Source organism: Rhamphochromis sp. 'chilingali' (genome assembly GCF_963969265.1).
Source record: "Rhamphochromis sp. 'chilingali' genome assembly, chromosome: 21".
Classification (NCBI taxonomy): domain Eukaryota; kingdom Metazoa; phylum Chordata; class Actinopteri; order Cichliformes; family Cichlidae; genus Rhamphochromis; species Rhamphochromis sp. 'chilingali'.
Window position 1 is genome coordinate 4,008,882 of NC_137949.1, and position 12,965 is coordinate 4,021,846.

The following is a 12,965-nucleotide window of genomic DNA, read 5'->3' on the forward strand; positions in this document are numbered from 1 at the left end:
TGTTTATGGCTTTATCTTATAGAACTCAATATCCCCGTGCTGGGCAAACAGGTTTTTGCAGCCGATTGAGCTAAGATTTTAAAATTATTCACATAATGAAAACCTATACTTTGTCTCGGGCGAGTTTCCCATTCAAATGCATGTAACAGTGAGAAACACACTGTCTTGGCGACAGAAAGCGTTTTTGAACAACTTCATATAAATCGCTGTAACTTTTGATAGAAGACTCAGACACACATGTTTATGGCTTTATCTTATAGAACTCAATATCCCCGTGCTGGGCAAACAGGTTTTTGCAGCCGATTGAGCTAAGATTTTAAAATTGTTCACATAATGAAAACATATACTTTGTCTCGGGTGAGTTTCCCATTCAAATGCATGTAACAGTGAGAAACACATTGTCTTGGCGAAAGAAAGCGTTTTTGAACAACTTCATATAAATCGCTGTAACTTTTGATAGAAGACTCAGAAACACATGTTTATGGCTTTATCTTATAGAACTCAATATCCCCGTGCTGGGCAAACAGGTTTTTGCAGCCGATTGAGCTAAGATTTTAAAATTATTCACATAATGAAAACCTATACTTTGTTTCAGGCGAGTTTCCCATTCAAATGCATGTAACAGCGAGAAACGCACTAAAGTGGTGAAATAAAGCGTTTTTAATGGTCTTCATAAAGACAGCTGTAACTTTTGATAGTAGACTCGGAAATACATATTTATGGCTTTATCTTATAGAACTCAATATCCCCGTGCTGGGCAAACAGGTTTTGCAGCCGTTTGAGCTAAGATTTTAAAATTATTCACATAATGAAAACCTATACTTTGTTTCAGGCGAGTTTCCCATTCAAATGCATGTAACAGTGAGAAACGCATTGTCTTGGCGAAAGAAAGCGTTTTTGAACAACTTCATATAAATCGCTGTAACTTTTGATAGAAGACTCAGACAAACATGTTTATGGCTTTATCTTATAGAACTCAATGTCCCCGTGCTGGGCAGCTGTTTGAGCTAAGATTTTAAAATTATTCACATAATGAAAACCTATACTTTGTCTCGGGCGAGTTTCCCATTCAAATGCATGTAACAGTGAGAAACGCATTGTCTTGGCGAAAGAAAGCATTTTCGTACAACTTCATATAAATCGCTGTAACTTTTGATAGAAGACTCAGAAATACATGTTCATGGCTTTATCTTATAGAACTCAATATTCCCGTGCTGGGCAAACAGGTTTTTGCAGCCGATTGAGCTAAGATTTTAAAATTATTCACATAATGAAAACCTATACTTTGTTTCAGGCGAGTTTCCCATTCAAATGCATGTAACAGTGAGAAACACACTGTCTTGGCGAAAGAAAGCGTTTTTGAACAACTTCATATAAATCGCTGTCACTTTTGATAGAAGACTCAGACAAACATGTTCATGGCTTTATCTTATAGAACTCAATATCCCCGTGCTGGGCAAACAGGTTTTGCAGCTGTTTGAGCTAAGATTTTAAAATTATTCACATAATGAAAACCTATACTTTGTCTCGGGCGAGTTTCCCATTCAAATGCATGTAACAGTGAGAAACACATTGTCTTGGCGAAATAAAACATTTTTGAACAACTTCATATAAATCGCTGTAACTTTTGATAGAAGACTCAGAAACACATGTTTATGGCTTTATCTTATAGAACTCAATGTCCCCGTGCTGGGCAGCTGTTTGAGCTAAGATTTTAAAATTATTCACATAATGAAAACCTATACTTTGTCTCGGGCGAGTTTCCCATTCAAATGCATGTAACAGTGAGAAACGCATTGTCTTGGCGAAAGAAAGCGTTTTTGAACAACTTCATATAAATCGCTGTAACTTTTGATAGAAGACTCAGACAAACATGTTTATGGCTTTATCTTATAGAACTCAATATCCCCGTGCTGGGCAGCTGTTTGAGCTAAGATTTTAAAATTATTCACATAATGAAAACCTATACTTTGTTTCAGGCGAGTTTCCCATTCAAATGCATTTAACAGTGAGAAACACACTGTCTTGGCGAAATAAAGCGTTTTTGAACAACTTCATATAAATCGCTGTAACTTTTGATAGAAGACTCAGACAAACATGTTTATGGCTTTATCTTATAGAACTCAATATCCCCGTGCTGGGCAAACAGGTTTTTGCAGCCGATTGAGCTAAGATTTTAAAATTATTCACATAATGAAAACCTATACTTTGTCTCGGGCGAGTTTCCCATTCAAATGCATGTAACAGTGAGAAACACACTGTCTTGGCGAAAGAAAGCGTTTTTGAACAACTTCATATAAATCGCTGTCACTTTTGGTAGAAGACTCAGACAAACATGTTCATGGCTTTATCTTATAGAACTCAATATCCCCGTGCTGGGCAAACAGGTTTTGCAGCTGTTTGAGCTAAGATTTTAAAATTATTCACATAATGAAAACCTATACTTTGTCTCGGGCGAGTTTCCCATTCAAATGCATGTAACAGTGAGAAACACATTGTCTTGGCGAAATAAAGCATTTTTGAACAACTTCATATAAATCGCTGTAACTTTTGATAGAAGACTCAGAAACACATGTTTATGGCTTTATCTTATAGAACTCAATGTCCCCGTGCTGGGCAGCTGTTTGAGCTAAGATTTTAAAATTATTCACATAATGAAAACCTATACTTTGTCTCGGGCGAGTTTCCCATTCAAATGCATGTAACAGTGAGAAACACACTGTCTTGGCGAAAGAAAGCGTTTTTGAACAACTTCATATAAATCGCTGTCACTTTTGATAGAAGACTCAGACAAACATGTTCATGGCTTTATCTTATAGAACTCAATATCCCCGTGCTGGGCAAACATGTTTTTGGAGCCGATTGAGCTAAGATTTTAAAATTATTCACATAATGAGAACCTATACTTTGTTTCAGGCGAGTTTCCCATTCAAATGCATGTAACAGTGAGAAACACATTGTCTTGGCGAAATAAAGCGTTTTTGAACAACTTCATATAAATCGCTGTAACTTTTGATAGACGACTCAGAAACACATGTTTATGGCTTTATCTTATAGAACTCAATGTCCCCGTGCTGGGCAGCTGTTTGAGCTAAGATTTTAAAATTATTCACATAATGAAAACCTATACTTTGTTTCAGGCGAGTTTCCCATTCAAATGCATGTAACAGTGAGAAACACTGTCTTGGCGAAAGAAAGCGTTTTTGAACAACTTCATATAAATCGCTGTCACTTTTGATAGAAGACTCAGACACACATGTTTATGGCTTTATCTTATAGAACTCAATATCCCCGTGCTGGGCAAACAGGTCTTTGCAGCCGTTTGAGCTAAGATTTTAAAATTATTCACATAATGAAAACCTATACTTTGTTTCAGGCGAGTTTCCCATTCAAATGCATGTAACAGTGAGAAACGCATTGTCTTGGCGAAAGAAAGCGTTTTTGCACAACTTCATATAAATCGCTGTAACTTTTGATAGAAGACTCAGACAAACATGTTTATGGCTTTATCTTATAGAACTCAATATCCCCGTGCTGGGCAAACATGTTTTTGGAGCCGATTGAGCTAAGATTTTAACATTATTCACATAATGAGAACCTATACTTTGTTTCAGGCGAGTTTCCCATTCAAATGCATGTAACAGTGAGAAACACATTGTCTTGGCGAAAGAAAGCGTTTTTGAACAACTTCATATAAATCGCTCTAACTTTTGATAGAAGACTCAGAAACACATGTTTATGGCTTTATCTTATAGAACTCAATATCCCTGTGCTGGGCAAACAGGTTTTTGCAGCCGATTGAGCTAAGATTTTAAAATTATTCACATAATGAAAACCTATACTTTGTCTCGGGCGAGTTTCCCATTCAAATGCATGTAACAGTGAGAAACACACTGTCTTGGCGAAAGAAAGCATTTTCGTACAACTTCATATAAATCGCTGTAACTTTTGATAGAAGACTCAGAAACACATGTTCATGGCTTTATCTTATAGAACTCAATATTCCCGTGCTGGGCAAACAGGTTTTTGCAGCCGATTGAGCTAAGATTTTAAAATTATTCACATAATGAAAACCTATACTTTGTCTCGGGCGAGTTTCCCATTCAAATGCATGTAACAGTGAGAAACGCATTGTCTTGGCGAAAGAAAGCGTTTTTGAACAACTTCATATAAATCGCTGTCACTTTTGATAGAAGACTCAGACAAACATGTTTATGGCTTTATCTTATAGAACTCAATATCCCCGTGCTGGGCAAACAGGTTTTTGCAGCCGATTGAGCTAAGATTTTAAAATTATTCACATAATGAAAACCTATACTTTGTTTCGGGCGAGTTTCCCATTCAAATGCATGTAACAGTGAGAAACGCATTGTCTTGGCGAAAGAAAGCGTTTTTGAACAACTTCATATAAATCGCTGTAACTTTTGATAGAAGACTCAGAAAAACATGTTTATGGCTTTATCTTATAGAACTCAATATCCCCGTGCTGGGCAGCTGTTTGAGCTAAGATTTTAAAATTATTCACATAATGAAAACCTATACTTTGTTTCAAGCGAGTTTCCCATTCAAATGCATGTAACAGTGAGAAACACACTGTCTTGGCGAAAGAAAGCGTTTTTGAACAACTTCATATAAATCGCTGTAACTTTTGATAGAAGACTCAGACAAAAATGTTTATGGCTTTATCTTATAGAACTCAATATCCCCGTGCTGGGCAAACAGGTTTTGCAGCTGTTTGAGCTAAGATTTTAAAATTATTCACATAATGAAAACCTATACTTTGTTTCAGGCGACTTTCCCATTCAAATGCATGTAACAGTGAGAAACACATTGTCTTGGCGAAAGAAAGCGTTTTTGAACAACTTCATATAAATCGCTGTAACTTTTGATAGAAGACTCAGAAACACATGTTTATGGCTTTATCTTATAGAACTCAATATCCCCGTGCTGGGCAAACAGGTTTTTGCAGCCGATTGAGCTAAGATTTTAAAATTATTCACATAATGAAAATCTATACTTTGTCTCGGGCGAGTTTCCCATTCAAATGCATGTAACAGTGAGAAAAACATTGTCTTGGCGAAAGAAAGCGTTTTTGAACAACTTCATATAAATCGCTGTAACTTTTGATAGAAGACTCAGAAACACATGTTTATAGCTTTATCTTATAGAACTCAATATCCCCGTGCTGGGCAAACAGGTTTTTGCAGCCGATTGAGCTAAGATTTTAAAATTATTCACATAATGAAAACCTATACTTTGTCTCGGGCGAGTTTCCCATTCAAATGCATGTAACAGTGAGAAACGCATTGTCTTGGCGAAAGAAAGCGTTTTTGAACAACTTCATATAAATCGCTGTCACTTTTGATAGAAGACTCAGACAAACATGTTTATGGCTTTATCTTATAGAACTCAATATCCCCGTGCTGGGCAAACAGGTTTTGCAGCCGTTTGAGCTAAGATTTTAAAATTATTCACATAATGAGAACCTATACTTTGTCTCGGGCGAGTTTCCCATTCAAATGCATGTAACAGTGAGAAACACACTGTCTTGGCGAAAGAAAGCATTTTCGTACAACTTCATATAAATCGCTGTAACTTTTGATAGAAGACTCAGAAACACGTGTTCATGGCTTTATCTTATAGAACTCAATATTCCCGTGCTGGGCAAACAGGTTTTTGCAGCCGATTGAGCTAAGATTTTAAAATTATTCACATAATGAAAACCTATACTTTGTCTCGGGCGAGTTTCCCATTCAAATGCATGTAACAGTGAGAAACGCATTGTCTTGGCGAAAGAAAGCGTTTTTGAACAACTTCATATAAATCGCTGTCACTTTTGATAGAAGACTCAGACAAACATGTTTATGGCTTTATCTTATAGAACTCAATATCCCCGTGCTGGGCAAACAGGTTTTTGCAGCCGATTGAGCTAAGATTTTAAAATTATTCACATAATGAAAACCTATACTTTGTTTCGGGCGAGTTTCCCATTCAAATGCATGTAACAGTGAGAAACGCATTGTCTTGGCGAAAGAAAGCGTTTTTGAACAACTTCATATAAATCGCTGTAACTTTTGATAGAAGACTCAGAAAAACATGTTTATGGCTTTATCTTATAGAACTCAATATCCCCGTGCTGGGCAGCTGTTTGAGCTAAGATTTTAAAATTATTCACATAATGAAAACCTATACTTTGTTTCAAGCGAGTTTCCCATTCAAATGCATGTAACAGTGAGAAACACACTGTCTTGGCGAAAGAAAGCGTTTTTGAACAACTTCATATAAATCGCTGTAACTTTTGATAGAAGACTCAGACAAACATGTTTATGGCTTTATCTTATAGAACTCAATATCCCCGTGCTGGGCAAACAGGTTTTTGCAGCCGATTGAGCTAAGATTTTAAAATTGTTCACATAATGAAAACCTATACTTTGTCTCGGGCGAGTTTCCCATTCAAATGCATGTAACAGTGAGAAACACATTGTCTTGGCGAAAGAAAGCGTTTTTGAACAACTTCATATAAATCGCTGTAACTTTTGATAGAAGACTCAGAAACACATGTTTATGGCTTTATCTTATAGAACTCAATATCCCCGTGCTGGGCAAACAGGTTTTTGCAGCCGATTGAGCTAAGATTTTAAAATTATTCACATAATGAAAACCTATACTTTGTCTCGGGCGAGTTTCCCATTCAAATGCATGTAACAGTGAGAAACACACTGTCTTGGCGACAGAAAGCGTTTTTGAACAACTTCATATAAATCGCTGTAACTTTTGATAGAAGACTCAGACACACATGTTTATGGCTTTATCTTATAGAACTCAATATCCCCGTGCTGGGCAAACAGGTTTTTGCAGCCGATTGAGCTAAGATTTTAAAATTGTTCACATAATGAAAACCTATACTTTGTCTCGGGCGAGTTTCCCATTCAAATGCATGTAACAGTGAGAAACACATTGTCTTGGCGAAAGAAAGCGTTTTTGAACAACTTCATATAAATCGCTGTAACTTTTGATAGAAGACTCAGAAACACATGTTTATGGCTTTATCTTATAGAACTCAATGTCCCCGTGCTGGGCAGCTGTTTGAGCTAAGATTTTAAAATTATTCACATAATGAAAACCTATACTTTGTTTCAGGCGAGTTTCCCATTCAAATGCATGTAACAGTGAGAAACGCATTGTCTTGGCGAAAGAAAGCATTTTCGTACAACTTCATATAAATCGCTGTAACTTTTGATAGAAGACTCAGAAATACATGTTCATGGCTTTATCTTATAGAACTCAATATTCCCGTGCTGGGCAAACAGGTTTTTGCAGCCGATTGAGCTAAGATTTTAAAATTATTCACATAATGAAAACCTATACTTTGTTTCAGGCGAGTTTCCCATTCAAATGCATGTAACAGTGAGAAACACACTGTCTTGGCGAAATAAAGCGTTTTTGAACAACTTCATATAAATCGCTGTAACTTTTGATAGAAGACTCAGACACACATGTTTATGGCTTTATCTTATAGAACTCAATATCCCCGTGCTGGGCAAACATGTTTTTGCAGCCGATTGAGCTAAGATTTTAAAATTATTCACATAATGAAAACCTATACTTTGTTTCAGGCGAGTTTCCCATTCAAATGCATGTAACAGTGAGAAACACATTGTCTTGGCGAAATAAAGCGTTTTTGAACAACTTCATATAAATCGCTGTAACTTTTGATAGAAGACTCAGAAACACATGTTTATGGCTTTATCTTATAGAACTCAATGTCCCCGTGCTGGGCAGCTGTTTGAGCTAAGATTTTAAAATTATTCACATAATGAAAACCTATACTTTGTCTCGGGCGAGTTTCCCATTCAAATGCATGTAACAGTGAGAAACACTGTCTTGGCGAAAGAAAGCGTTTTTGAACAACTTCATATAAATCGCTGTCACTTTTGATAGAAGACTCAGACAAACATGTTCATGGCTTTATCTTATAGAACTCAATATCCCCGTGCTGGGCAAACATGTTTTTGCAGCCGATTGAGCTAAGATTTTAAAATTATTCACATAATGAGAACCTATACTTTGTTTCAGGCGAGTTTCCCATTCAAATGCATGTAACAGTGAGAAACACATTGTCTTGGCGAAATAAAGCGTTTTTGAACAACTTCATATAAATCGCTGTAACTTTTGATAGACGACTCAGAAACACATGTTTATGGCTTTATCTTATAGAACTCAATGTCCCCGTGCTGGGCAGCTGTTTGAGCTAAGATTTTAAAATTATTCACATAATGAAAACCTATACTTTGTTTCAGGCGAGTTTCCCATTCAAATGCATGTAACAGTGAGAAACACTGTCTTGGCGAAAGAAAGCGTTTTTGAACAACTTCATATAAATCGCTGTCACTTTTGATAGAAGACTCAGACACACATGTTTATGGCTTTATCTTATAGAACTCAATATCCCCGTGCTGGGCAAACAGGTCTTTGCAGCCGTTTGAGCTAAGATTTTAAAATTATTCACATAATGAAAACCTATACTTTGTTTCAGGCGAGTTTCCCATTCAAATGCATGTAACAGTGAGAAACGCATTGTCTTGGCGAAAGAAAGCGTTTTTGCACAACTTCATATAAATCGCTGTAACTTTTGATAGAAGACTCAGACAAACATGTTTATGGCTTTATCTTATAGAACTCAATATCCCCGTGCTGGGCAAACATGTTTTTGGAGCCGATTGAGCTAAGATTTTAACATTATTCACATAATGAGAACCTATACTTTGTTTCAGGCGAGTTTCCCATTCAAATGCATGTAACAGTGAGAAACACATTGTCTTGGCGAAAGAAAGCGTTTTTGAACAACTTCATATAAATCGCTGTAACTTTTGATAGAAGACTCAGAAACACATGTTTATGGCTTTATCTTATAGAACTCAATATCCCCGTGCTGGGCAAACAGGTTTTTGCAGCCGATTGAGCTAAGATTTTAAAATTATTCACATAATGAAAACCTATACTTTGTCTCGGGCGAGTTTCCCATTCAAATGCATGTAACAGTGAGAAACACACTGTCTTGGCGACAGAAAGCGTTTTTGAACAACTTCATATAAATCGCTGTAACTTTTGATAGAAGACTCAGAAACACATGTTCATGGCTTTATCTTATAGAACTCAATATTCCCGTGCTGGGCAAACAGGTTTTTGCAGCCGATTGAGCTAAGATTTTAAAATTATTCACATAATGAAAACCTATACTTTGTTTCGGGCGAGTTTCCCATTCAAATGCATGTAACAGTGAGAAACGCATTGTCTTGGCGAAAGAAAGCGTTTTTGAACAACTTCATATAAATCGCTGTAACTTTTGATAGAAGACTCAGAAAAACATGTTTATGGCTTTATCTTATAGAACTCAATATCCCCGTGCTGGGCAGCTGTTTGAGCTAAGATTTTAAAATTATTCACATAATGAAAACCTATACTTTGTTTCAAGCGAGTTTCCCATTCAAATGCATGTAACAGTGAGAAACACACTGTCTTGGCGAAAGAAAGCGTTTTTGAACAACTTCATATAAATCGCTGTAACTTTTGATAGAAGACTCAGACAAACATGTTTATGGCTTTATCTTATAGAACTCAATATCCCCGTGCTGGGCAAACAGGTTTTGCAGCTGTTTGAGCTAAGATTTTAAAATTATTCACATAATGAAAACCTATACTTTGTTTCAGGCGACTTTCCCATTCAAATGCATGTAATAGTGAGAAACGCATTGTCTTGGCGAAAGAAAGCATTTTCGTACAACTTCATATAAATCGCTGTAACTTTTGATAGAAGACTCAGACACACATGTTTATGGCTTTATCTTATAGAACTCAATATCCCCGTGCTGGGCAAACAGGTTTTTGCAGCCGATTGAGCTAAGATTTTAAAATTGTTCACATAATGAAAACCTATACTTTGTCTCGGGCGAGTTTCCCATTCAAATGCATGTAACAGTGAGAAACACATTGTCTTGGCGAAAGAAAGCGTTTTTGAACAACTTCATATAAATCGCTGTAACTTTTGATAGAAGACTCAGAAACACATGTTTATGGCTTTATCTTATAGAACTCAATATCCCCGTGCTGGGCAAACAGGTTTTTGCAGCCGATTGAGCTAAGATTTTAAAATTATTCACATAATGAAAACCTATACTTTGTCTCGGGCGAGTTTCCCATTCAAATGCATGTAACAGTGAGAAACACACTGTCTTGGCGACAGAAAGCGTTTTTGAACAACTTCATATAAATCGCTGTAACTTTTGATAGAAGACTCAGACACACATGTTTATGGCTTTATCTTATAGAACTCAATATCCCCGTGCTGGGCAAACAGGTTTTTGCAGCCGATTGAGCTAAGATTTTAAAATTATTCACATAATGAAAACCTATACTTTGTCTCGGGCGAGTTTCCCATTCAAATGCATGTAACAGTGAGAAACACACTGTCTTGGCGACAGAAAGCGTTTTTGAACAACTTCATATAAATCGCTGTAACTTTTGATAGAAGACTCAGAAACACATGTTTATGGCTTTATCTTATAGAACTCAATGTCCCCGTGCTGGGCAGCTGTTTGAGCTAAGATTTTAAAATTATTCACATAATGAAAACCTATACTTTGTTTCAGGCGAGTTTCCCATTCAAATGCATGTAACAGCGAGAAACGCACTAAAGTGGTGAAATAAAGCGTTTTTAATGGTCTTCATAAAGACAGCTGTAACTTTTGATAGTAGACTCGGAAATACATATTTATGGCTTTATCTTATAGAACTCAATATCCCCGTGCTGGGCAAACAGGTTTTGCAGCCGTTTGAGCTAAGATTTTAAAATTATTCACATAATGAAATTCTATACTTTGTCTCGGGCGAGTTTCCCATTCAAATGCATGTAACAGTGAGAAACACACTGTCTTGGCGAAAGAAAGCATTTTCGTACAACTTCATATAAATCGCTGTAACTTTTGATAGAAGACTCAGAAATACATGTTCATGGCTTTATCTTATAGAACTCAATGTCCCCGTGCTGGGCAAACAGGTTTTTGCAGCCGATTGAGCTAAGATTTTAAAATTATTCACATAATGAAAACCTATACTTTGTTTCAGGCGAGTTTCCCATTCAAATGCATGTAACAGTGAGAAACACACTGTCTTGGCGAAAGAAAGCGTTTTTGAACAACTTCATATAAATCGCTGTAACTTTTGATAGAAGACTCAGACACACATGTTTATGGCTTTATCTTATAGAACTCAATATCCCCGTGCTGGGCAAACATGTTTTTGCAGCCGATTGAGCTAAGATTTTAAAATTATTCACATAATGAAAACCTATACTTTGTCTCGGGCGAGTTTCCCATTCAAATGCATGTAACAGTGAGAAACACTGTCTTGGCGAAAGAAAGCGTTTTTGAACAACTTCATATAAATCGCTGTCACTTTTGATAGAAGACTCAGACAAACATGTTCATGGCTTTATCTTATAGAACTCAATGTCCCCGTGCTGGGCAAACATGTTTTTGGAGCCGATTGGCTAAGATTTTAAAATTATTCACATAATGAGAACCTATACTTTGTTTCAGGCGAGTTTCCCATTCAAATGCATGTAACAGTGAGAAACACATTGTCTTGGCGAAAGAAAGCGTTTTTGAACAACTTCATATAAATCGCTGTCACTTTTGATAGAAGACTCAGACAAACATGTTCATGGCTTTATCTTATAGAACTCAATATCCCCGTGCTGGGCAAACAGGTTTTGCAGCTGTTTGAGCTAAGATTTTAAAATTATTCACATAATGAAAACCTATACTTTGTCTCGGGCGAGTTTCCCATTCAAATGCATGTAACAGTGAGAAACGCATTGTCTTGGCGAAATAAAGCATTTTTGAACAACTTCATATAAATCGCTGTAACTTTTGATAGAAGACTCAGACACACATGTTTATGGCTTCATCTTAAAGAATTCAATATCCCCGTGCTGGGCAAACATGTTTTTGCAGCCGATTGAGCTAAGATTTTAAAATTATTCACATAATGAAAACCTATACTTTGTTTCAGGCGAGTTTCCCATTCAAATGCATGTAACAGTGAGAAACACATTGTCTTGGCGAAATAAAGCGTTTTTGAACAACTTCATATAAATCGCTGTAACTTTTGATAGAAGACTCAGAAACACATGTTTATGGCTTTATCTTATAGAACTCAATGTCCCCGTGCTGGGCAGCTGTTTGAGCTAAGATTTTAAAATTATTCACATAATGAAAACCTATACTTTGTTTCAGGCGAGTTTCCCATTCAAATGCATGTAACAGTGAGAAACACACTGTCTTGGCGAAAGAAAGCGTTTTTGAACAACTTCATATAAATCGCTGTAACTTTTGATAGAAGACTCAGACACACATGTTTATGGCTTTATCTTATAGAACTCAATATCCCCGTGCTGGGCAAACATGTTTTTGCAGCCGATTGAGCTAAGATTTTAAAATTATTCACATAATGAAAACCTATACTTTGTCTCGGGCGAGTTTCCCATTCAAATGCATGTAACAGTGAGAAACACTGTCTTGGCGAAAGAAAGCGTTTTTGAACAACTTCATATAAATCGCTGTCACTTTTGATAGAAGACTCAGACAAACATGTTCATGGCTTTATCTTATAGAACTCAATGTCCCCGTGCTGGGCAAACATGTTTTTGGAGCCGATTGGCTAAGATTTTAAAATTATTCACATAATGAGAACCTATACTTTGTTTCAGGCGAGTTTCCCATTCAAATGCATGTAACAGTGAGAAACACATTGTCTTGGCGAAAGAAAGCGTTTTTGAACAACTTCATATAAATCGCTGTCACTTTTGATAGAAGACTCAGACAAACATGTTCATGGCTTTATCTTATAGAACTCAATATCCCCGTGCTGGGCAAACAGGTTTTGCAGCTGTTTGAGCTAAGATT